Genomic DNA, 22,482 nt, shown 5'->3' on the forward strand with positions numbered 1-22,482 from the left:
TGGAAGTCCTTTCTGTATAGAATACAACCTTTGGTTTCTTGAATCAATGCAAAAAGTCCAAGAAGAGAATAATAGGTCTATTGAAAAGTGAAGAGATGGAGGCGAGAAAAAGGAAAGAACAGAAGAAGAGAAGAAGAGAAGAAAGAAGAAGAAAGAAAGAGAAAGGAGGGAGCGGCAGTATCCTAGAGTTACATTTAGCTCAAGGTCTGCCCTTTTATATATTATTAATAATAAAAAAATATTGAAAAACAAACTTTACACCGTAAGCTCCACTATTTACACCACATAAAACAACAACAACAACAACAAGCCTTAAGTTCCACTAGGTGGGGTCAGCTACATGAATCCTATTCCGCTAATTCATCCCATCAAGAGTATTTTCCTCTATTAGATTAAGAGCTGTTAAATCCTTCCTCACTACCTCATTCTAAGTTATTTTAGGCCTACCCCTTTTTATGCCAGAATCCAGTGTTTTGAAAGGCGTAATTGAGGCACACCTTGAGGCGTTTTAGGCCAAAAACGCACTGAGGCACAAGTTAAAAAGCGTGAGTCCATAAAAGCATACGCCTCAGGCGAGAAGGCGTGTGCATCAGGCAAAAAACCTTGCCTTTTTACGCCTCAGATTCAAGGCGTACGCCTTTCTCATAACGCATTGAAATCTTATCCTCCCCCTCTCTCCCGCGAAGCTTTTTCTCCTTTGCTCTGTCGACGAAGCCTGACAAAGCCTCTGCTCTCTCTTTGAAGCCTCGACGAAGTCTCTGCTCTCTCTTTCGAAGCCTTGACAAAGCTTGATGAAGGTCGACGAAGCCTTTGCTCTCTATTGAAGCCTCAATGAAGCCTCTGATCTCTTCGACGAAGCTCGAAGAAGCCTTTGCTCTCTCCGAAGAAGCTCAACGAAGCCTATGCTCTCTCCGACGAAGCCTCTACGCTCTCTTAAGAGTTATGTTTTTATTTGTTTCACCATTATTATAACATTTTTCTCATTTTTATACTATATATAATTTTTATTTATTTATTAATTATTTTAAAAGATACACTCCCAAAATGCTTACGACTCAATGCCTTGAGGCTTACGCCTCACCCCGTGAAGGGTAAAACGCCTCACCTTAAGCCTTTGCCTTTCAAAACATTGCCAGAAACAATAATAAACTCACTCCTCCTCACAAGTGCTCTACTAGGGGCGTGTGTTTCTAATGCCCAAACCATCTAAGCCGCCCCTCCCTTATCTTGTTTTCAACTAGTGCTATGCCTAAATTATTATGTATATGTTCATTTCTTACTTTATCTTTTAATATTAAACTACTCATCCACTTTACCATTCACATCTCAACAACTTTTATACTAAAATAGCTTACTTCTTATGTATATGTTCATTTCTTACTTTATCTTTTAATGTTAAACCACTCATCCACCCCTACTAACACCACATAATTACTAAAATAGCCTACTTTTTTTAAAACTCCCCCTCAAGCTGAAGGCGTATAAATATCACCTACCCCAACCTGCTACTACCATTAGACAAGACAAACTTAAATAAAAGCTTCGTGAAAACATTGCCTAACTAATCCATAGATTTCACAAATGAAGTTCTTATAACCTTCTTCAACACAATGTTCTTCACAAAATGACAGTTAACTTAAATGTGCTTTGTCATCTCATGGAACACTAGGTTGCTAGCAATATAAATGGCAGCTTGATTATCACAAAACATATCTACGGGTTTCTTGACCAAGAATCCCATATATGATATGGGAGACTTCAACCATATAATGTTGCTCACAAATGAGCCATAGCTCGATATTCTACTTCAGCACTAGATCTAGCTATAGTAGTTTTCTTGCTATGCCAAGTAACAAAATTACCTTCCATAAATGCAAAATATCTAGTAGTAGACCTTCAATCATCAATTGAGCAAGCCTAATCTGCATTAGAGTATCCCATGGTCTCACAATTTTTATTACATTTATATATCAAACCTCTACCATAAGAGCCTTTGAGATACCCTAGAATCCTACAAGCAACATCTCAGTCTAGTTTGGGATTTTCCATAAAGTAACTCACCGCCCCCACACTAAAGGATATGTTAGGTCTAGTGATAGTTAGGTAGACCAATTTGCTAACTAACTGCCTATGTTGACGTTTATCTTCAAAATCCGATCCCTAGACAGCTTCACATTGGGATCCTTGGGGGTATCAACTGGTTTAGCTCCCAACTAACCACTCTTACTTAGTAAGTTGAAGGTGTATTTTCACCGAAATAGATTCAACCCCTTGTTGCACCATACAATCTCAATGCAAAGAAAGTAACATAGAGTACCCAAGATTTGAAATTTTTCATGAAGCCATTGCTTGACATCTGCAATCCACTTTGATCACTGCCAGTGATGATGATGTCAACAACATAAACTACTAGAAGCACCACACCTGTTTTGTTTTGGCGAAAAAAGACCAAATGATCAATGTAGCATTGGATGAAACCAAATGTAGAGACCACCTTACTAGATTTGTCAAACCAAGCTCGAGAAGATTACTTAAGACCATAAATGGCCTTATGCAACCCATATACCTTACCATACACCCCCTGAGCAACGTACCCAAGAGGTTGCTCTATGCATACCTCTTCCTACAAATCTCCATACAAAAAGGCATTCCTCACATCCAAGGGGCCAATCAAAATTAACTGTGAATGAGATTAATACACAAACAGAATTGAGTCTAGCAACAGAAGAGAAGATCTCAAAATAATCAATACCATAAGCTATTTTAGAAATCATGTGGTGTAAGCAAGGGTATTTTTGGATTGAAATAAATTAGGACTATCTGTCATATAAGAGGAAGCAACATAATTAATAACCCATGGTGAGGAGAATGAAGAGGCAAGAAGCCTAATTGTACCTAAATGGGCCACAGTAGCACTAGATATAAAGGTTGGGTTTGAAGTTTTTGAATCATATGGAGAAGATTGTTACACTCCTCTCAGGATATGGTAGATGATGTATTCAACTCCTTAGTGGAATGGTCAAGTGCACTAGAAGTGTCAACTGTAGATTCACCCTTGACAAGAGACTGATTGGCCTAAGTAGGTTTCTTATGGATATCCCAACACCAATCAATAGTATGGTTTTCCTTGTCACAATGTGTGCAAATGCAAGGGTTGCCATGACTAACTCCTCATCCTGCTACACTACTTTTGCCACAACTGCCAGCCAAACCTTGTCCTCGTCCTCTAACACTTCCCTGACCACGATTAAACGTACTGCTAACCATGGTTGCATCTATGACATGCAGAAGCCTGAGAAGAAGACTGAAAGCATCTTTTGTGATCCTTTGGATTCTAGCATATGCTTCATTCATAGATGGAATGGATTCACTAGCAAGAATCTGATTGTAGATGGGTTGAAGCTTTGGACTTAATCCAGCTAAAAACTTAGCCAAGAGCTCTGCCTGTTGCCTCTTAATCATGCCAATGTTAGATCTTAATTGCTTGATAAATGTTGAGTTCCTCCCATGTACCCTTTAGAGTGTGATTAAACTCACTAATAGGTTTCCCATCTTGGTCATATTTGAAAAAACTTCTGATATAGGTCAAAAACACGAGTTTGATTTTTATCTTGTGAGAGGCTTTCACAAAGATCAATCCATATGGCCTTCTCTGTTTGATGAAACATCACGCTCACGGCAATTCATGGCTCCATGCTATTCCACAAGAAAACAAGTAATTTCATTCTATTTTTCATCCAATCTTCATAATCCTTGGAGTCTGGAGATGGAGCGAATGCAACAAATATTTGGACTTTCCTTCTGCATTAATATACATGCGTACTGCCTAAGACCACTTCAGTAGTTGGAGGATCCAACCAACTTGATGGCTGTGATCTGTACGTTAACAGTATCAGTTGAAGCGCTCTCTGTAGAGGCCATCAAATCCACCCCCAATATGCTACAATAAGTGCACACCAGTGCTGGAATGAACAACACAGCAACAATGCGAAATCAGGCAGCAGGCACAAGCAGAGAGCAGAACTTCAGAACTTCAAAGGGCTACTCTAACTACGGAACATACGTTACAGCATCCTACAAAAAATTACGTTACCATGGGGAGTGGGCAGCCCTTAACAAGCACCGCAGACACTTGACAAACAACCTGGTAGTGGTAGCACAGCAGCTACAGGTATGATGGCTGGCAGCAACTAGAACTGAGTGCTGCCAAGAGCAGGAAATAAAATTTTTGAACACCAATAAAAACACCAGAAACTGAGACAAGATTGCAGCAATCAATCACAAACATACAGCATCACTATGCTACAACCATCCAGCGAACAGCAGCACAGCAACAGCAGATACTAAACAGAGCGTAACTTCACATCAGCAAATCACCATAGACACACACAGCAGCCTGCCAGGGGGTCTGCACAGTGGAACCAAGATGAAAAGCCACCTTAAACAACTCTCAAACCAACCAGAAAATCATATTTGAGAGCTGATCAGGGGAAGAAAAGACAGAAAACAAAAAAAAACTTCGTATCAAGGAAAAAACACAGAAAAATCAGATTTTGAGGAGATTAATGCTCTGAAACCACGTTGTAAAGTTAGAGATGGACGTGAGAAGAGAAGAAGAGAAGAAAAAAAAGAAGAAAGAGAAAGGAGCATGTGCTTGTCAACGGAACAGCAAACAGAAAAAGATTTCTTTCCTTACTTCAGCCCACAATTATTTCCTTATTTCTCAATTCATTATTTTGTACAGTTAGCATATATTTAGTTTACATGTATGGGACTTGACAGATTATAGTTTACATGTATAGGGCTAGAATCGTGCTGGAACTTATTTACTTTTCATGTAAAGCATTCTTGTAAAGTCTATATATAATATACAGAACTCAAGGCCAAACCATTCGGCCATTCACACAATACTTTGACATGGTATCAGAGCCAGCCGACTGCTACATTTTTTTTCCCCTTCAAAATTTTTTATCTTGGTTTCAAAGGTGTCTCTCGTTTCTGGGGCTTTTGTGGTTTTTTTTTTTTTTTTTTTTTCTCTTCTGGAATTTTTTTGTTCTCTGTTCTTTCGGTATTTCTGTGGCTGAGTGGCTGTTGGCACAGCAGGTTTTCTGGTTTGCCATTTATTTTCGTGCAGGCAACAGCTTTCTGTTGCTGTTTCTGGTGCTTCTCTGTCTCGGCACGACAGGTTTCTGTCCTTGGGATTCTCGGCACAGCAGGTTTCTTGGTTTAAGATTTATTTTTTAGAACAGGAAGGTTGGTCTTGGTTCACTCTGTTGCTGTTTCTGGCGCTTCTTTGTCCTTGTGATTCTCGGTACAGCAGGTTTTTTGGTTCACGATTTATTTTTTAGTGCAGGCAGGTTGTTCTTGGTTTTCTTTGCACATGCGTTGATTTATTTTTTGGGCTTCTAGATTTACTGGTAGTGTTTTTCTTTTGGCACAGTCTGTTTTTTTGTGCTTCATGATTTTCTCCTTTATTTAGCATGGACTCCGCACCTGTGTGTGCCAAGTTTACGGGCAACAATTATTCTACATGGGCTTTTCAATTTGAACTTTTCCTGAAGGGAAAAGATCTTTGGGGTCATATAGATGGCACAGATTGTGCACCCAATCCTGATAAATCCAAGGAGTCGGCGTCTTGTCCTTCATGGGCTGTGCTTGGTGCCAAGGATTCAGCGGCTTGTCTTTCATGAGCTGTACTTGATGTTCGGATTATGTCTTGGCTTCTTGGCTCGGTTGAGCCACATATTGTCCCCAACTTACGACCTTATCGCACCGCTCAATCCATGTGGACTTATTTAAAAGCAATATAGCATCAAGATAATGGTGCCCGTTGTTTTCAATTAGAGCATGCGATTGCCATGTTTAAACATGACAATCGTTCTATCCAAGACTATTATTCGGGGTTTCTAACTCTTTGGAACAAATATTCTGATCTGGTTACTGCGGATGTTACTGTTGCCTCTCTTCCCATTATTCAACGTCTTCACGAGACTAGTCGTCATGATCAGTTTCTTATGAAACTCCACCCCGAGTATGAATCTGTTTGCTCGTCTCTGCTGAATTGCTCTCCTATTCCTTCTCTTGATGTTTGTTTTGGTGAGTTACTTCGTGAAGAACAACAACTTAGTACTCAAGTTACTCTGGCACAATCTCATGGTAGTTCAGGGTCTGTCCCTATGGCTTATGCTGCTCAACGACAAGGACCGCCTGCGCATTCTAGCACCTCGTAGTGTTTTTGCTACAAAGAATTTGGGCATATCGCTGCTAATTGTTCTGAGAAATTCTGCTCTTATTGCAAGAAGGGTCACATTATCAAAGACTATCATATTCGCCCACAAAATCGTTAGGCCCAAGCATTACAGACTTCTGTTATTGTACCCCCCATAGTGACTTTTGCGGTCCCTGGCTCTTCTTCAGGTGACTCTGTTCATGCACCTCCTACAACGAATTATTGCACACTCGAAATGGTGCAACATATGCTAATTTTGGCATTATAAGCAATGGGGCTCCAAGGTAACAATTTTACTAAACTCTAGTATGTGGACTCGGGTGCCTCTAATCATATGAGGAATAATCCCACTACCCTATGTCATGTTCGGCCCTACGCTAGTCAATCTGCTATTCAGACTGCCAATGGCAGTTCTTTGCTAATAGCTGTTGTCGGAGATGCCTCTTCTAAGTTCACTGACGTGTTTCTTGCTCCCCAGCTTTCCATGAATCTTATTTCGGTTGGTCAATTAGTTGATAAAAATTGTGCTGTTAATTTTTCTAGTAATGGTTGTGTTGTGCAGGACTAGGTAACGGGGGAGCCGATCGCGATGGGACCTAAAGTGGGGCACTTGTTTCCACTACTTTTGCTTGTTCTAGCACGTTCTCCAGTTTCTTCTATTAAGTCTTTTGCTTGTAATAATGTTTCAGATCTTAGTATGGTGTGGCATCGTTGTTTAGGCCATCCCAATACTCAAATCTTTTCTCATGTATAGAACTCTGGTTTACTTGGTAATAAAGAACGTTCTTCTTTATCTCTTGAGTGTGCCTCTTGCAAACTTGGTAAAAGCAAAACTCTTCCCTTCCCTTTGCATATTAGTAGAGCTTCTTAGTGCTTTGATCTTATCCATAGTGATGTTTGAGGACCTTCCCTAGTTAGTTCATAGCAGATTTACTTGGGTCAACTTTCTTCACTTTAATCTGAGGTTTTTCGTACTTTCATTCAGTTTTTAGCGGATGTTGACACTCTATTTTCTACTTCTATTAAGACATTATGCACAGATTCAAGTGGTGAATATGTGTCTATTGAGTTTCAGGCATTTTTGGCTTCTAAAGGTATTATTCATCAACGTTCATGTCCCGCTACTCCCCAACAGAATGGAGTAGCCGAACGCAAAAATCATCATCTCATAGATGTGGTACGTACTCTCTTGCTAGAATCCTCTGTTCCATCCTTGTTCTGGGTTGAGGCTCTGAAAACTGCTACTTATTTGATTAATCGTTTACCTTCTCAAGTCCTACTCATGGAGTTTCCCTATTTCCACTTATTTGCTAAGCAACCTAGTTACTATAACCTCCGTACCTTTGGTTGTGTATATTTTGTTCATTTACCTCCTTATAAGTGACATAAATTATCTGCTCAATCTGTTCGACTTGCATTCTTGGGATATAATGTGTGTTGAAAGGGATTTTTTTGCTATGATCCTACATTACATCGTGCATGCATTTCTAGGAATGTTATTTTCTTTGAAAATCAACATTTATTTCCTGTGTCCTTTGTACCCTCCTCTTCTACTGTGATTCTCCCCTCCTTTGAGGAGCAGTTCTCGAATCCTCATCAAGTCAGTTCTTGTTTTAAACCAAGTATTGTGTATACGCGACACTCCCGCCCACAGTCTCTTTCGGTAGCTTATCCGATATCTGATCCTACCACGCTCTAGATTTAGTCAGTTGCAGCACCTCCAAAGCATTTGGCATGTTGCTTTTCTCGAGTGTCTGTACCCCTGGATAGGTATGAGTTTCCCTCTTCCAGTTTTGGCAATTCTGTTTCGGCTCTTACTGCTACATTGTCCAATTTAGATATTCCCACATCCTAGTCACATGTTGCCAAGCATGATTGTTGGTGACAAGCTATGCAGGAAGAAATTGCCGCTTAGAGGCCAATCACACTTGGGACATTGAGCCTAGTCCTCCCACCATTGTTCCTCTGGGTTGTAAATGGGTTTACTCAATCAAGGTCTGATTTGATGGAAGTCTGGATTGTTACAAAGCTCGCCTTATTGCACTTGGGAATAATCAGGAATATGGTGTCAATTATGAAGAGACCTTTGCTCCTGTGGCTAAGATGACTATTGTTCATACGATTCTGGCTATTGTTGCTTCCAGTGATTGGCCAATACATCAAATGGATGTCAAGAATGTTTTTCTTCACAAGGTTCTTAAAGAGTGTATTTATATGAAGCCACCCCCAGACTTGTTTCCCTTTCCAACTTCACATGTGTGTAAGATTCGTTGCTCTCTTTATGGTCTCAAACAAGCTCCGAGGGTCTAGTTTGATAAATTCTGCACCACTTTATTACAATTTTCATTCAAGCATAGCAAGTATGACACTTCATTGTTTCTTCGAAAATTAGACATGGGTATTGTTGTTCTTTTGGTTTATGCTGATGATATTGTGATTATTGGTTCCAATTATGCTTTACTTGCTCAGCTCAAGACTCATTTGTCAGAGTCCTTTCATATGAAAGATCTTGGGTCTCTCACATATTTTCTTGGTCTTGAGGTGAATCGTAGTCCCTCTAGTATTTCACTCAATTAACATAAGTATGCTAGTGACTTGGTGGCTACAGCTAGCCTTCAGAAGGGTACTTCTGTTGATACTCCCATGGAATTAAATGTCAAGCTTCGCAAAGAGGAGGGTGACTTACTTGCTGATCCTAGTTTATACCGGAAGTTGGTGGGTAGTCTTCTCTATCTCACCATTACTAGACCAGACATTTCTTTTGCTATACAACAAGTCAACCAGTTTCTTCAAACTCCTCGTCATCTTCATTTGGCAACTGTCTGTAGGATCATACGCTATGTTCAGGGCACTTCTGCCTGTGGTTTATTCTTCCCCGCAGGCAATTCTACTTGACTTGCTGCTTATAGCGATGCTGATTGGGCTGGTTGTGCGGATACATGTCACTCTATCACTAGTTGGTGTGTGTTCTTAGGTGATGCATTGATCTCTTGGAAGAGTAAGAAGCCAGACAGAGTTTCTAAGTCATCGACAAAATCTGAATATCGAGCGATGTCTCTTGCTTGTTCTTAAATTATTTGGCTTTGAGGTTTGCTTGCTAAGCTAGATTTTTTTGAGATCGATCCTACACCTTTACATGCTGATAATACGAGTGCTATCCAGATCACGGCCAATCCTGTCTATCATGAGTGCACGAAGAATATTGAAGTCGATCGTCACTCTATCCGTGAAGCATTTGAAGCTCGTGTTATCACTCTTCCACAAATTTCCACTAAATTACAAATTGCGGATATCTTCACCAAGGCTCTCACTCGTCATCGACATTGCTTCCTAAGTAGCAAATTGATGCTTGTTGATCAAACCATATCAATTTGAGGGGGGCTGTCAACGGAACAGCGAACAGCAAAAGATTTCTTTCCTTCAGCCCACAATTATTTCCTTATTTCTCAATTCAATATTTTGTACAGTGAGCATATATTTAGTTTACATGTATAGGGCTAGAATCATGCTAGAACTTATTTACTTTCCATGTACAGGATTCTTGTAAAGTCTATATATAATATACAGAACTCAAGGCCAAACCATCCGGCCATTCACACAATACTTTGACAGTGATAACCATACCCCTTAGATAAATTAGAATGACTTGCTTTGTTTTTCAATAAATAAAGTCATATTAGCCATAATATTAATTCATTTGAGCTGTGACACCTGGCAGCACAACAAACCAGCAGCTGCCACTTGGGAGTTCTGTAAAACCAGCAACAGACACCTAGTGCACAGCTGTCAGCACTGCAGGACCCCTGTTGCCACCAGCTGCTATGGTCCTGCCAGGTGTCCAGCTGCTGTCTTGAATTTTCCAGCCAGTAGAACAGCATGAACATAGAAAAGAATACCCCAAAACTCTTGTTGAAAACCCTAGTTCTAGAGAGAGGGAGGGGACAGAGAAAGGGAAAGATAACTTGGCAGAAAATCAGGGAAATTCAGAGAAAATCAAGAGAAAATACAGGAAATTCGGTGGGGAACTTAAGTTGAAGAAGCTGAAAATCAAGGTAGGTGTTCTTAATTTTCATTTATTCACCTAGGGATTTTAGGTATTCAAAGGAAAAAAGGGTAGAAACTTGTATAAAGTTGAGCCCTAATAAGGAAGATTTAAGTTTGTTATCTCTAATTACTTGATATGGCTGCATAATGCATGTGTTTCTTTGGTTATCATAGTTGCATATCTTGAATGGTTGGAAAATTTTCATGTGATAAAAAATATTCCTCATGTAAGGATGATGGTTTTACTTGCTATGGCAAAGCCTGTGTATGAGCTTGTTGAATTGTTATTTGGTGAAATAGATGGCACCATGTGCTGTTGTGGCTGTGATATTGTGGAATTTTGAGCAAGTAGGGATTGTGTTTTCCTTGGGTGAAAAGCCCTAAACCTCCGGAGGGTATTTCCGTGTTATGTGGTGGTTGGCCAAGCTGGAATTTGGTACTTGTTAGTATTTCCATGTTAAGCGGTGGTTGGCCAAACTGGAATTTGGCACTTGTTAGTATTTCCGTGTTAAGCGGTAGTTGGCCAAGTTGGAATTTGGCACTTGTTAGTATTTCCGTGTTAAGTGGTGGTTGGCCAAGCCATAATTTGGCACATGTTAGTATTTCCGCACGAAGCGGTGGTTGGCCAAGCTGGAATTTGGCCAAGCCATGTACTTGTTGGGACAGAACTGTTACGTTGGAAAAAAAAAAAGTGTATAATGCCTGCTATTTGAATGTTTTGCATTTGTTACTTTAGATGAACAGATTGTTTTGAATAAAGATTGTGTTCATGCACCTTATGATCATGCATACATGTAAGAAATCATGTGTTATCCTTATTTGAATAAGGGGAAGTTAAGAATGTGTACTGATCTTGTGGTTGCTCACCCTATTCCTTAGTGATTTCAGGTTCAAACTGAAGGAGAACTCCACTTGTTAGGTTCTCCAAGATACTACCATTTCGAAATGTATTATAGGTTGGCAGGAAGGTGTGTTCAGTTTTGGGCTGTTATGTAGGTAGACTAGGGAGTAAGAAAAATGTCGTATGAAAAATACAACCCAATGTAAAGAGCTTGTTACTAAATGAAAAAACGTTTTTAGCTTATGGAATATATATATATATGTATGTAGACTAGGGAGTAAGAAAAATGTCTTATGAAAAGTACAACCCAATGTAAAGAGCTTGTTGCAAAAGGAAAAAACGTTTTTAGTTGCTTATGGAATATATATATATATATATGTTTTGTGTTTTCAACAAATGTTCACTCTTAATTGGGTTTTAACTTTGTTCTAAATGATGAGGTATCAAAGCTTTGGTTACATTGGGCATTAGAGAGAGACGGCAAGAGAATACTAACTCGAGTAGCACGTGGGTGGGTCCTTTGACTTGCATTTGGTTAGGTCATTTATAGATTATGTTAAGTGGATTTAGGCATATGCATAAGTATAATGAATACAGCTAGCTGTGTAGCTTAATCAATGACTACGTGTCAATGGAAATATTTAATGATTTCATGAAAACACTCGATATTTTTAGTTTCTTCAAGGAGAATGAGACAAAGGGGCGGTCCAAGTTCTTCAACCCCACCACAACAAAATATCAATTCGGAGCAGAACATTCAAAGAGAATCTGAGAGTTTAGAAGGAATTTATGCAGCCTTATGGAGTATTAATTGAGCCATAGCTACAATGAATCAAAATAATCAACCAATTCAGCAAAATAACCATGAAATTCAGCTGAATCAACAGCCAATGATGGAACAAATGCCATAAGAAACAATTGCCGAAAAACGAATGCATATGCTGAAGGAGTTTAAGAAATTAAACCCTCCCAGATTTGCAAGGAACATAGAACCCCTGGCGTCAGAGAATTGGCTGCGGAAAGTACAGAAACTCTTTGATATGCTTAGAATGCCAGATGAGTATAGAGTCATCATTGCAAGTTCCTTATTTGAGGGTGAGGCTGACCAATGGTGGGAATCTATGTAACAGGTAAGAGATGTTGAGGCTATGTGCTGGGCTGACTTTAAAGCAATTTTCAATGAGAAATATTTTCGAAAGGCATTCCAAGAAGCCAAATTACAGGAATTTATGCAGTTGACTCAAACGAACTTGTCTGTTAGCCAATATGAAAGCAAATTCGCTGAATTATCACGGTTTGGACCAGAACTTGTCAGCACTGAGGAATTGAAGGTTCGAAAGTTTGAAAGGGGACTGCGACCTACTATTAGGTCTAAACTTGTGGCTCTGAGGATTGAGAGTTTTGGAGAAAAACTGGAAAGAGCTGCCTTGGTGGAGCAAGACATTGAAGACACTCAAAAAATTTATGATCAGAAGAAGAGGTCTTCATTTAGCCAATCTAGATCAGCTGGAAAGAAGCCAAAAGTCTCTCCAACAACACAGAAAAGTGCTCAAATCAGTGGCCCCTTCGGTAGGGTTATAAAGTGTTATGGGTGTGGACAAGAAGGGAATATGGAGGAAGTGTTCCTACCACTCAATCTCCTGTGATACTACAAAGACAACAACAACCAGCAACTCAGTTCTCTCTTCCTCGACCATATCAACCATATCCATCCCCAGGTTTGAGTTTTCCTCGAAATTCAGTGCAACCAACCAGTTGGATACTCCTGCAAATCCATTTAAGGTTGAAGCTTCATATAGAGGAAAGAGGAAGGGGTTAGGGAATAAGGTGCAAGGAAGATTTTATGCCGTTGCACCATCCCAACGTGGGCATCATGGAGAGCAACCAAATGAGGCGGCAAATAATGCTATGGTGGAAGGTATGATTCTATTAGAGAACACTTGGGCAAGAGTTTTATTTGATTCTGACTCTACACACTCCTACATTGCTACATCCTTTGCTAATATGTTGTGTTTAGAATTTGAACATTTGTGTAGTGTCCTATGTGTTGTTTCACCTGTGGGGAAAACTATAAATGTGAACAAAATATGCCGAAATTGCATTTTACATATTGATGAACATGACTTCCCAGTTGACTTATTAATCATGGATATTATGGATTATGACGTAATCTTAGGAATGGAGTGGTTATCCATTTATCATGCTGTCGGATTTCTAGGGAATAAATTAGGAAATTCTATTTTTTAAAATCTGAAATTACTATTTCAGTTTCTAGTAGTTTCAGTTTCCTGTTTTCTAGCTTGGAGACCTGCTGATTTTATTTCCTGATTTTGTGGCCTTCCTAATTTGGTGGCCTTCCTCTACTATGTATCTTGTAATTGTGTCTTGAAATTCAATAAGAATGATTATTCTTCTTCTAAAAAATCCTTCATGGTATCAGAGCCTCGTGCTCTTTTTATATTTTGTTCTTTCTTCTGATGATGTCGTATAAGTCGGCGATGACCAGCGCCTAAAGAAATCCTACCGGCTCTTCCGGTACTTCCAAAACCATTCCGCCCAATCCCACTATTCCTCCCGGGTCTGTGTCTGCTGATCACTATTCCAATAATTCAGCCCTTTATCTCACAGTTACAAAACTCAATGGGCACAACTATCTCGAGTGGGCTCAGTTCGTAAAATTGGTGATTGCGACAAAGGACAGCTCGAAAGAAAGTGTCTTCCAATCCTTTACACTGTCCAAAATACATAAACCCTCCAGGTAATGTCCTCACCGAGCCTTTACCTCCTGTTCAGTCTATTTCATCTTCGAGTTCTGAGTCCTCTAGTTCTAAACCCATGTCTGGTTCCAATCTTGAGTTCGATGATTCTAAACTTCCCATTGCTGTCCAAAAGGGTGTGAGGTCTTGCACCCAACATCCATTGTCCAATTATGTGTCATATGAAAATCTCTCACCTGCTTTTCGTGCTTTTACCTCACAATTGTCTTGTATGGAGATTCCTAATACTATGTAGGATGCTCTGAAAGTTCTTGAGTGGAAGGAGGCTGTCTTCGAGGAGATGAAATCTCTTGGAAAAAATGGCACGCGGGAGTTAGTTGATCTACCAAGAGGAAAGAAAACTGTAGGGTGCAAATGGGTTTTTACAGTCAAGTGTAAATCTGATGGCTCTCTAGAACGGTACAAAGCTCGATTGGTCTGCAAGGGATTCACCTAGACCTATGGCATTGATTACTTGGAGACATTTGCTCCAGTCACAAAGCTAAACTTTGTAAGAGTTCTTTTGTCACTTGCAGCTAATCATGACTGGCCTATGCAAAAGTTGAATGTAAAAAATGCATTTCTTAATGGAGACCTGGAAGAAGAAGTGTACATGGATGCACCTCCAGGATTTGGTGAAAAGTTTGGCACAAGGGTATGTAAATTGAAGAAGTCCTTATATGGGTTAAAATAGTCACCAAGAGCCTCGTTTGAGAAATTCACTCAGTTTGTTAAAAGTCAAGGGTATACTCAAGGGCAAAGTGATCATATGATGTCTATAAGACATTCACCAAGATGGGAAGATAGCGATGCTGATTGTGTATGTAGAGGATATAATTCTCATTGGAGATGATGTACTTGAGATGAACTGATTGAAGACTTCCTCTCATCAACATTTGAGATCAAGGACTTAGGATTTCTAAGGTATTTCTTGGAAGGGAGGTTGCTCAGTCGAAGAAAGGGATTGTTGTCTCCCAACGGAAGTATGTCCTTGACCTCCTTAAGGAGACTGGGATGAGCGGTTGTAGGTCAGCAGACACTCCAATAGATCCTAATCAGAAACTTGGAGATGACAAGGAAGGTGATCCAGTGAATACAACTAGGTATCAAAAATTGGTGCTGAAGAGAATTCTTGAAGAGCTGTGGATGCCGATGAGCATGCCAATGAAGTTGTATTGTGACAACAAAGCTGCCATAATTATTGCTCAAAATCTAGTACAACATGATCGCAAGAAGCATGTTGAGATTGACAGACACTTCATAAAAGAGAAGATTGATAGTGAAGCTGTTTGCATGCCTTTTGTTCCTACTACTCAACAAATTGCCGATATCTTCACCAAAGGACTTTTCAGACTTAGTTCTGAGCTCTTTGTAAGCAAGTTGGGCATGATAGATATCTACGCTCCAACTTGAGGGGGGGGGGGGGTCGAATTTCTAGGGAATAAATTAGGAAATTCTATTTTTTAAAATCTGAAATTACTATTTCAGTTTCTAGTAGTTTCAGTTTTTTTGTTTTCTAGCCTAGAGATCTGCTGATTTGATTTGCTGATTTCGTGGTGATTTGATTTGCAGATTTTGTGGCTTTCCTAATTTGGTGGCCTTCCTCTACTATTTATCTTGTAATCGTCTCTCTTGAAATTCAATTAGATTGGTTATTCTTCTTCTAAAAAATCCTTCATATGCACTTTTTGATTGTTTCAAAAGATAGTACTCAAAGATCCAAATGGAGTGATAATTTCCTTCCATGGATACCAAACTAAGAAGCTCTCATGTTTGATATCTGGGTTTCTTGTCAAAGGATGGAATTTCGGCAAATGTCTGGGATATATAGCAGCAATGAAAGAAAGTACACAAGTTAATAAAACTCGAGCTGCTTTGCCATAGTTGATGAATTTCCAGATATTTTTGCAGATGATTTTGCTAGGACTGCCTTTAAAGCCAGAGATTGAGTTTACTATTGATTTAGTGTCAAGGACGGAACCTATATCAACTCCCCATATAGAATGGTTCCAGCCGAACTAAGGGAACTTAAGGTTGCAGCTACAAGATCTCCTCAACAAGGGATTTATTCAACCCAGTGTATCACCATGAGGTGCATCTGTATTATTCGCTAAGAAACATGATGTGTCCTTGAGGCTATGCATTGATTATAAGAAGTCGAATAAGGTTACTATCAAAAATCGGTATCGACTTCCAAGAATTAATGAACTTTTTGATCAATTAGAAGGATCCCAATATTTTTCAAATATTGACTTGATCAGGTTATCATCAACTAAGAATTCAAGAATCAGATATCCCAAAGACGACATATCGTACATGATATGGTCATTATGAGTTCTTGTGTTACCATTTGGGGTTACCAATGCACCTTCCGTCTTTATGGATATGATGAATCAAGTTTTTCAACCATACCTAGATCAATTTATTATAGTTTTACAGACATTACGAAAACATCAATTATATGCTAAATGGGAGAAATGCGAGTTTTGGACAACGAGTGTGAATTTTTTGCGTCATTTCATAACCAAGGATGGGTTATTTGTTGATCATTCTAAAGTTGAGGCTATACTAAGTTTGGAGACCCCTAAAAATGTGGCCGAAATATGTAGTTTCCTGGGTTTGGCAGGGTATTATCACAGGTTTGCGCAGAATTTTTCCAGAATAGCTATGCCATTGACTGAACTGACAAGGAAAGGAAAGAATTTTGTGTGGAGCGAAGAATGTGAAACAGCATTTCAAGAATTAAAGCATCGGTTAATAACAGCCCCAATAGCTCTTCCAAACAACGAGGATTGTTATGTAGTATATAAAAATGCTTCCTTGAACGGATTGGGATGTGTGTTGATGCAAAAAGAAAATGTGGTTGCGTATGGATCACGACAAATAAAGCCACAACGCATGACTTGGAATTGGCTACTATTGTATTTGCATTAAAATTATGGCGTTCATACTTGTATGGAAACAAATTTGAAGTGTAGACCATAAAAGACTTAAATATCTCTTTACTCGGAAGGAATTGAAAAGGAAAAGGCAATGGGTGGAGTATTTGGAAGATTATGACTTTGAATTCTATTATCATCCAAGTAAGGTTGTGGTAGATGCACTAAGCAGGAAGTCTCGACATACATTGGCAAACTTGAAAATTCAAAGGTGGAAGATGTTGGAGACAATAGATTCTTTGCAGACAATCCCAAGGAGATTAAGGTTTGTATATATAACTTAAGGGCATACCAACTCTATTGGAACAAATTATCATAGGACGAGCAAGATCCTCAATTTCAGAAAATATTGAGGGGTACAGAAGAGGGTACACACTCTGAAGGATGGACAAAATCTTTTGATGGAGGACTTTGTTATTTGGGTAGGCTCTGTGTTCCACATGATTTGAAAAAGGAAGTCTTGCGGGAAGCATATTGTTCTAGATATATAATCCATCCCGGTTGCACTAAGATTTATATAGATCTGAAAAGGCAATTTTGGTGGGCAGGTATGAAGAAATACATGAGAGAATTTGTGTCAAAATTTTAACTTGTCAACAAGTAAAAGCTGAACATAAAAAACTTGCGGGTTTATTACAACCATTACCAATAGCACAATGGAAGTGGGACGAGATAACAATGGATTTTGTTTCAGGGTTGTCAAAGACTACCCTTCGTCATGATGTCATGTGGGTTATTGTGGATAGATTGACAAAATCAGCTCATTTTTACCCATCAAGATTTTATATTCACTCGGAAGGCTAAGTCAATTGTATATAAAAGAAATTGTATGGCTACATGGGATTCCATTATCCATCATCTCAGATAGAGATCCAAGATTTACCACTCAATTTTGGCAAAGTTTCCAAAAGGCTATGGGTAGTTGGGCATACAATTAAAATTTAGCACTGCCTATCATCCTGTAACAGATGGCCAATCTGAAAGGGTTATTCAAATTTTAGAGGATATGTTGAGGACTTGCATTCTAGACTTCAAAGGGAGTTGGAGTGAGCATCTACCCTTAGTAGAATTTGCCTACAACAACAATTTCCAATCGAGTATAAATATGGCACCTTATGAAGCTCTATATAGGAGACCTTGTAGATCACTGATGTGATGGCAGAGATAAGGGAAAATCAAATGCTTGGTCCATGTTTAATTCAAGAAATGGCCAAGAAAATTAAGCAAGTACGAAATCATCTCCTTACAGCCCAAAGCCGACAAAAGAGTTATGTTGACAAAAGAAGATGATCACTAGAATTTGAAGTTGGAAATTTTGTATTCCTAAGGGTGTCACCTCAAAAGAGGATATTTAGATTTGGAAGAAAGGGAAACTACAACCTCGTTATGTTTGACCATTTCAAATTGTCAAACGAGTTGGGAAAGCAACATATAAATTGAGGTTGTTGTTTGAATTAACTTATATTCATAATGTTTCCATGTCTCGATGCTTCAAAAGTATGAAACATATCTGAGTCATGCTCTTAAATGGTCCAATATTCCATTGAAGGAGGATGTCAGTTATAAAGAAAATCCTATCCAGATTCTTGAAAAGAAGGAAAGGTTCTTAAGGATAAAGGTTATTCCTTAGGTCAAGGTACTATGGCAATACCGTGGCATCGAAGAAGCAACCTGGGAATCAAAAATTGACATGGCTGAAAGATATCCTCATTTTTTTACAACCTAAGATCAGAAGAAATTTCGAGGACAAAATTTTTTAAGGGGGAAAGAGTTGCGATAACCATACCCTTTAGGCCACGTGTCACGGACCGGCAATTTTCACTCAATTAATGGGCCGTGCGGCACTTGTCGAGGCTATCCCTCGACAGAGTCAACCAATAACTACAAGTTCAATCTGGCTGTCATGAACACTCGAGAGGTTTCCAAAAGTCATCATAGGCATGAAATATCAGTTCCAACAATAATGAATTCATGAACACAAGCGACCTTCATACTCATTGACATTTGGAACTAGTTGTTATATTCAATTAACAAGACAACCACACAAGCCATCATCTGAGTTAATCAACATCCAGTATAAAAAAATCCCTAGCGAGGGCAAGTGAAGACATCTCTCCTCCCCATTTAACCAAGGTCACATTGTCAACCCCTAACATTCTCCCCCACTCACTCTATCGACGACCTCGTCTATGTATTTGTAAAAAGACTTCACACTCTTGCTGTTGATGACCATCGTCATTGACTACATGTCTACCAGGTTATACTTTACATATTTAGTATCTACTCTATATGACTCATCCACGGTATGAGGGAACCATGAGTACTCACTTGCAAAGAGCTGAAAAGGGACACTGATTCATCCACTGTGTGAGATTACGATGACTACAAACTTGCAAAGAGCTGAAGAGATAAACGACTCATCCACCGTGTGAGTTAACTACGACTACTGACTGGTAAAGAGCTAAAAAGGGGTACAACTCATCGACTATGTGGGATAGCAACGACAACTAACAAGTAAGGTTCTGAAAAAGGATACAACTCATCGGCTATGTGAGGTAACTACGACACCAGACATGTAAAAAACCGAAAAGACATACGACTCATCCATTCCAGTTGGTTGTCTTTTGCGTATTGAAATCTACCGAAACTCTCATTGTAGCATCGTTCAAGTCATCAGAGGCTTGCAATTATCTATCTTAACTTGGTCAGAGCGTGCAGCGTTCACTTTGCCTACCTCTTTTTGTGCATTTGGCGTGTCACCCTGGCTACTTTCTTAGGTACTTGGTGGGGACCATTATCCTATCTCTGCCATACCAACCGAAGCATGCATCATTTTGTCTGCCAACCTTTTTGCGCTTGGTTTGACACCCTACCTACTTTCTTGGGCTCTTGGTGTGAACCATTAGCCTTTCTCTACCATGTTGACTCACATAGTGTGTAGCATTCACATTGCCTTCCCTTTTGCACTTTTGTGTGGCACCTTGCCTACTTTCCTGCATGCTTGGTGTGAACCATTACCTTCTCTCTGTAGTCTCACCAGAAGTCCTCTGCTCACTTACCCCACAAATTGTCATGGATGCTTTTCCCATCCTCTATTCGTGCCATATAAGCAACGATCTCAATTAACTCCCGTAGGGCGGCCTCAAGCTCTATTGGCACAAACCCATGGGATTCTGGATTGCATCCAACCTCGATGTCTTTCAGCCTATTCAAGGCTTCCGAGAGCTCAACATACTCTGACAGACCTCAAACTCTATTAGTCTATTTCCCGTAGGGAGGCCTCAAGCTCTATTGGCTCTACCCTTTGGGACAATGAATGGCACCACACCCTCGATATGTTTCAGCCTACTCAAGGCTTCCAATAACTCAATATTCTCTAGCAGACCTCAAGCTCTATTGGTCTGCTTCCCGTAGGGAGACCTCAAGCTCTATTGGCTCTACCCCTTGGGATGATGGATGGCCTCACGCCTGCAATGTGTTTTAACCTACTCGAAACTGCAGCTTAATACTTTCTGGAAGACCTCAAGCTCTTTTGGTCTGCTTCCCGTAGGGAGGCCTGAAGCTCCAATGGCACTACCCTATGGGATTATTATGTCATCGCGCCCTCGATGAGTTTCCGATTGCTCAATCCTCATTTCAAATACCGCAAGCACTGTTTGTCTTTCTCCTTCATGAGTTGGGAGATGGCATCCTACCCTCAATGTATTTCAACCTATTCTCGAGGCTTTCAACTGCTCCATACCAGGGATTTTCATACATGGCGTGATTTACTCTCAAGTCCCACAATTCTATTTTGTCTTTGGCGGCCTCAAATTCTATTGGCACGCCTTTCTTTTTGAGTCATCTCTTGCCTTACATGCCTCCACATTATTCTGTTTTATAAAATTTTAAATTCTCATTTTCCAACTCTTAGTGTTCACGCCCACCGGGCTCACGCGCACCGTGCTCTGATACCAACTATTACGGATCACCAATTTCCACCCAATTAACGGGCCGCGCAGCACTCGTCGAGGCTCTCCCTCAACAGAGTCAGCCAATAACTACGTTCAATCTGGCTGTCATGAACACTTGAGAGGTTTCTGAAAGCCATCATAGGCATGAAATATCAGTTCCAACAATAATGGATACATGAAGACAAGCGACCTTCATACTCAATGACATGTGGAACTAGTTGTTATATTCAATTAACAAGACAACCACACAAGCCATCATCCGAATTAATCAACATCTAGTATAAAAAAATCCCTGGAAAGGGCAAGTGAAGACATCTCTCCTTCCCATTTAACCGAGGTCACATGGTCAACCCCTAACACCATGGTAAATTTAAACTACTTTGATAAATTAGCATGACTTGGTTTGTTTTTCAATAAATAAGTTCATACTAGCCATATTATTCATTTATTTGAGTTGTGTTAACTGATATTGGAAATTCCTTTTGACTTATTAGTGGTAGGAGGGGCTTAAATGAAAGCAAGTTATGAGGGTCAAGCTAAAACATAAATAGCATAGGAGTTGGGGCAGAGAGGAAAAAAAAATAGGGCAAGCTGAAACCAGGTGCGACACCTGGAAGCACTACAAACCAGCAGCCGTCACTTGTCAGTTCTGAAAAACCAGCAACAGACCCCTAGTGCACAGCTGTCAGCACTGCAGGACCCCTTTTGCCACCAGCTGCTATGGTCCTGCCAGGTGTCCAGCTACTGTCTTGACTTTCGTAGCCTGCAGAACAGCCTGAACATAGAAAAGAATACCCCAAAACTCTTGCTGAAAACCCTAGTTCTAGAGAGAGAGAGAGAAAGAGGAGAGAGAAAGGGAAAGACAACTCTGCAGAAAATCAGGGAAATTCAGAGAAAACACAGGAAATTCAGAGGGGAACTTAGACTAAGTTGAAGAAGCTGATTTAAAGGAAACAAGGGTAGAAACTTGTATAAAATTGAATCCTAATAAGGAAGATTTAAGTTTGTTATCACTAATTACTTGGTATGGCTGCATAATGCATGTATTTCTTTGGTTATCATAATTGCACATCTTGTATGGTTGGAAATTTTTCATGTGATAAACGTTCCTCTTGTAAGGATGATGGTTTTACTTGCTATGGAAAAGCTTGTGTATGCACTTGTTGAATTGTTATTTGGTGAAATAGATGGCACCATGTGTTGTTGTGGCTGTGATATTGTGGAAGTTTGAGCAAGTAGGGAATGTGTCTCCCTAAGGTGAAAAGCCCTAAACCTCCGGAGGGTATTTCTGTGTTAAGCGGTGGTTGGCCAAGCTGGAATTTGGCACTCGTTAGTATTTCCGTGTTAAGCGGCAGTTGGCCAAGCTGGAATTTGGCACTTGTTAGTATTTCCGTGTTAAGATGCGGTTGGCCAAGCTGGAATTTGGCACATGTTAGTATGTCCACGTTAACCGGTGGTTGGTCAAGCTGGAATTTGGCACTTTTTTGAGATAAAACGTGTACTTGTTGGGACAGCACTGTTATGTTGGAAAAAAAAAATGCGTAAATGCCTGTTATTTGAATGTTTTGCATTGGTCAGTTTAGATAAACAAATTGCTTTGAATAAAGATTGTGTTCATGCACCTTATGATCATGCATACATGTAAGAAATCATGTGTTATCCTTATTTGAATAAGGGGAAGTTAAGAATGTCTACTGAGCTTGAGGTTGCTCACCCTATT

General features: G+C 39.7%; 1 protein-coding gene across 1 annotated transcript in view; it reads right to left on the reverse strand.

Annotated features, from left to right (window-relative positions):
• The window catches only part of LOC131155228 (myosin-9), a 99,868-nt gene that overhangs the window by 6,646 nt on the left and 70,740 nt on the right, over nucleotides 1-22,482 (reverse strand). The gene's annotated exons all lie outside the window — the stretch shown is intronic.

The sequence above is a fragment of the Malania oleifera genome, chromosome 5, assembly GCF_029873635.1.
Source record: "Malania oleifera isolate guangnan ecotype guangnan chromosome 5, ASM2987363v1, whole genome shotgun sequence".
NCBI lineage: Eukaryota > Viridiplantae > Streptophyta > Magnoliopsida > Santalales > Ximeniaceae > Malania > Malania oleifera.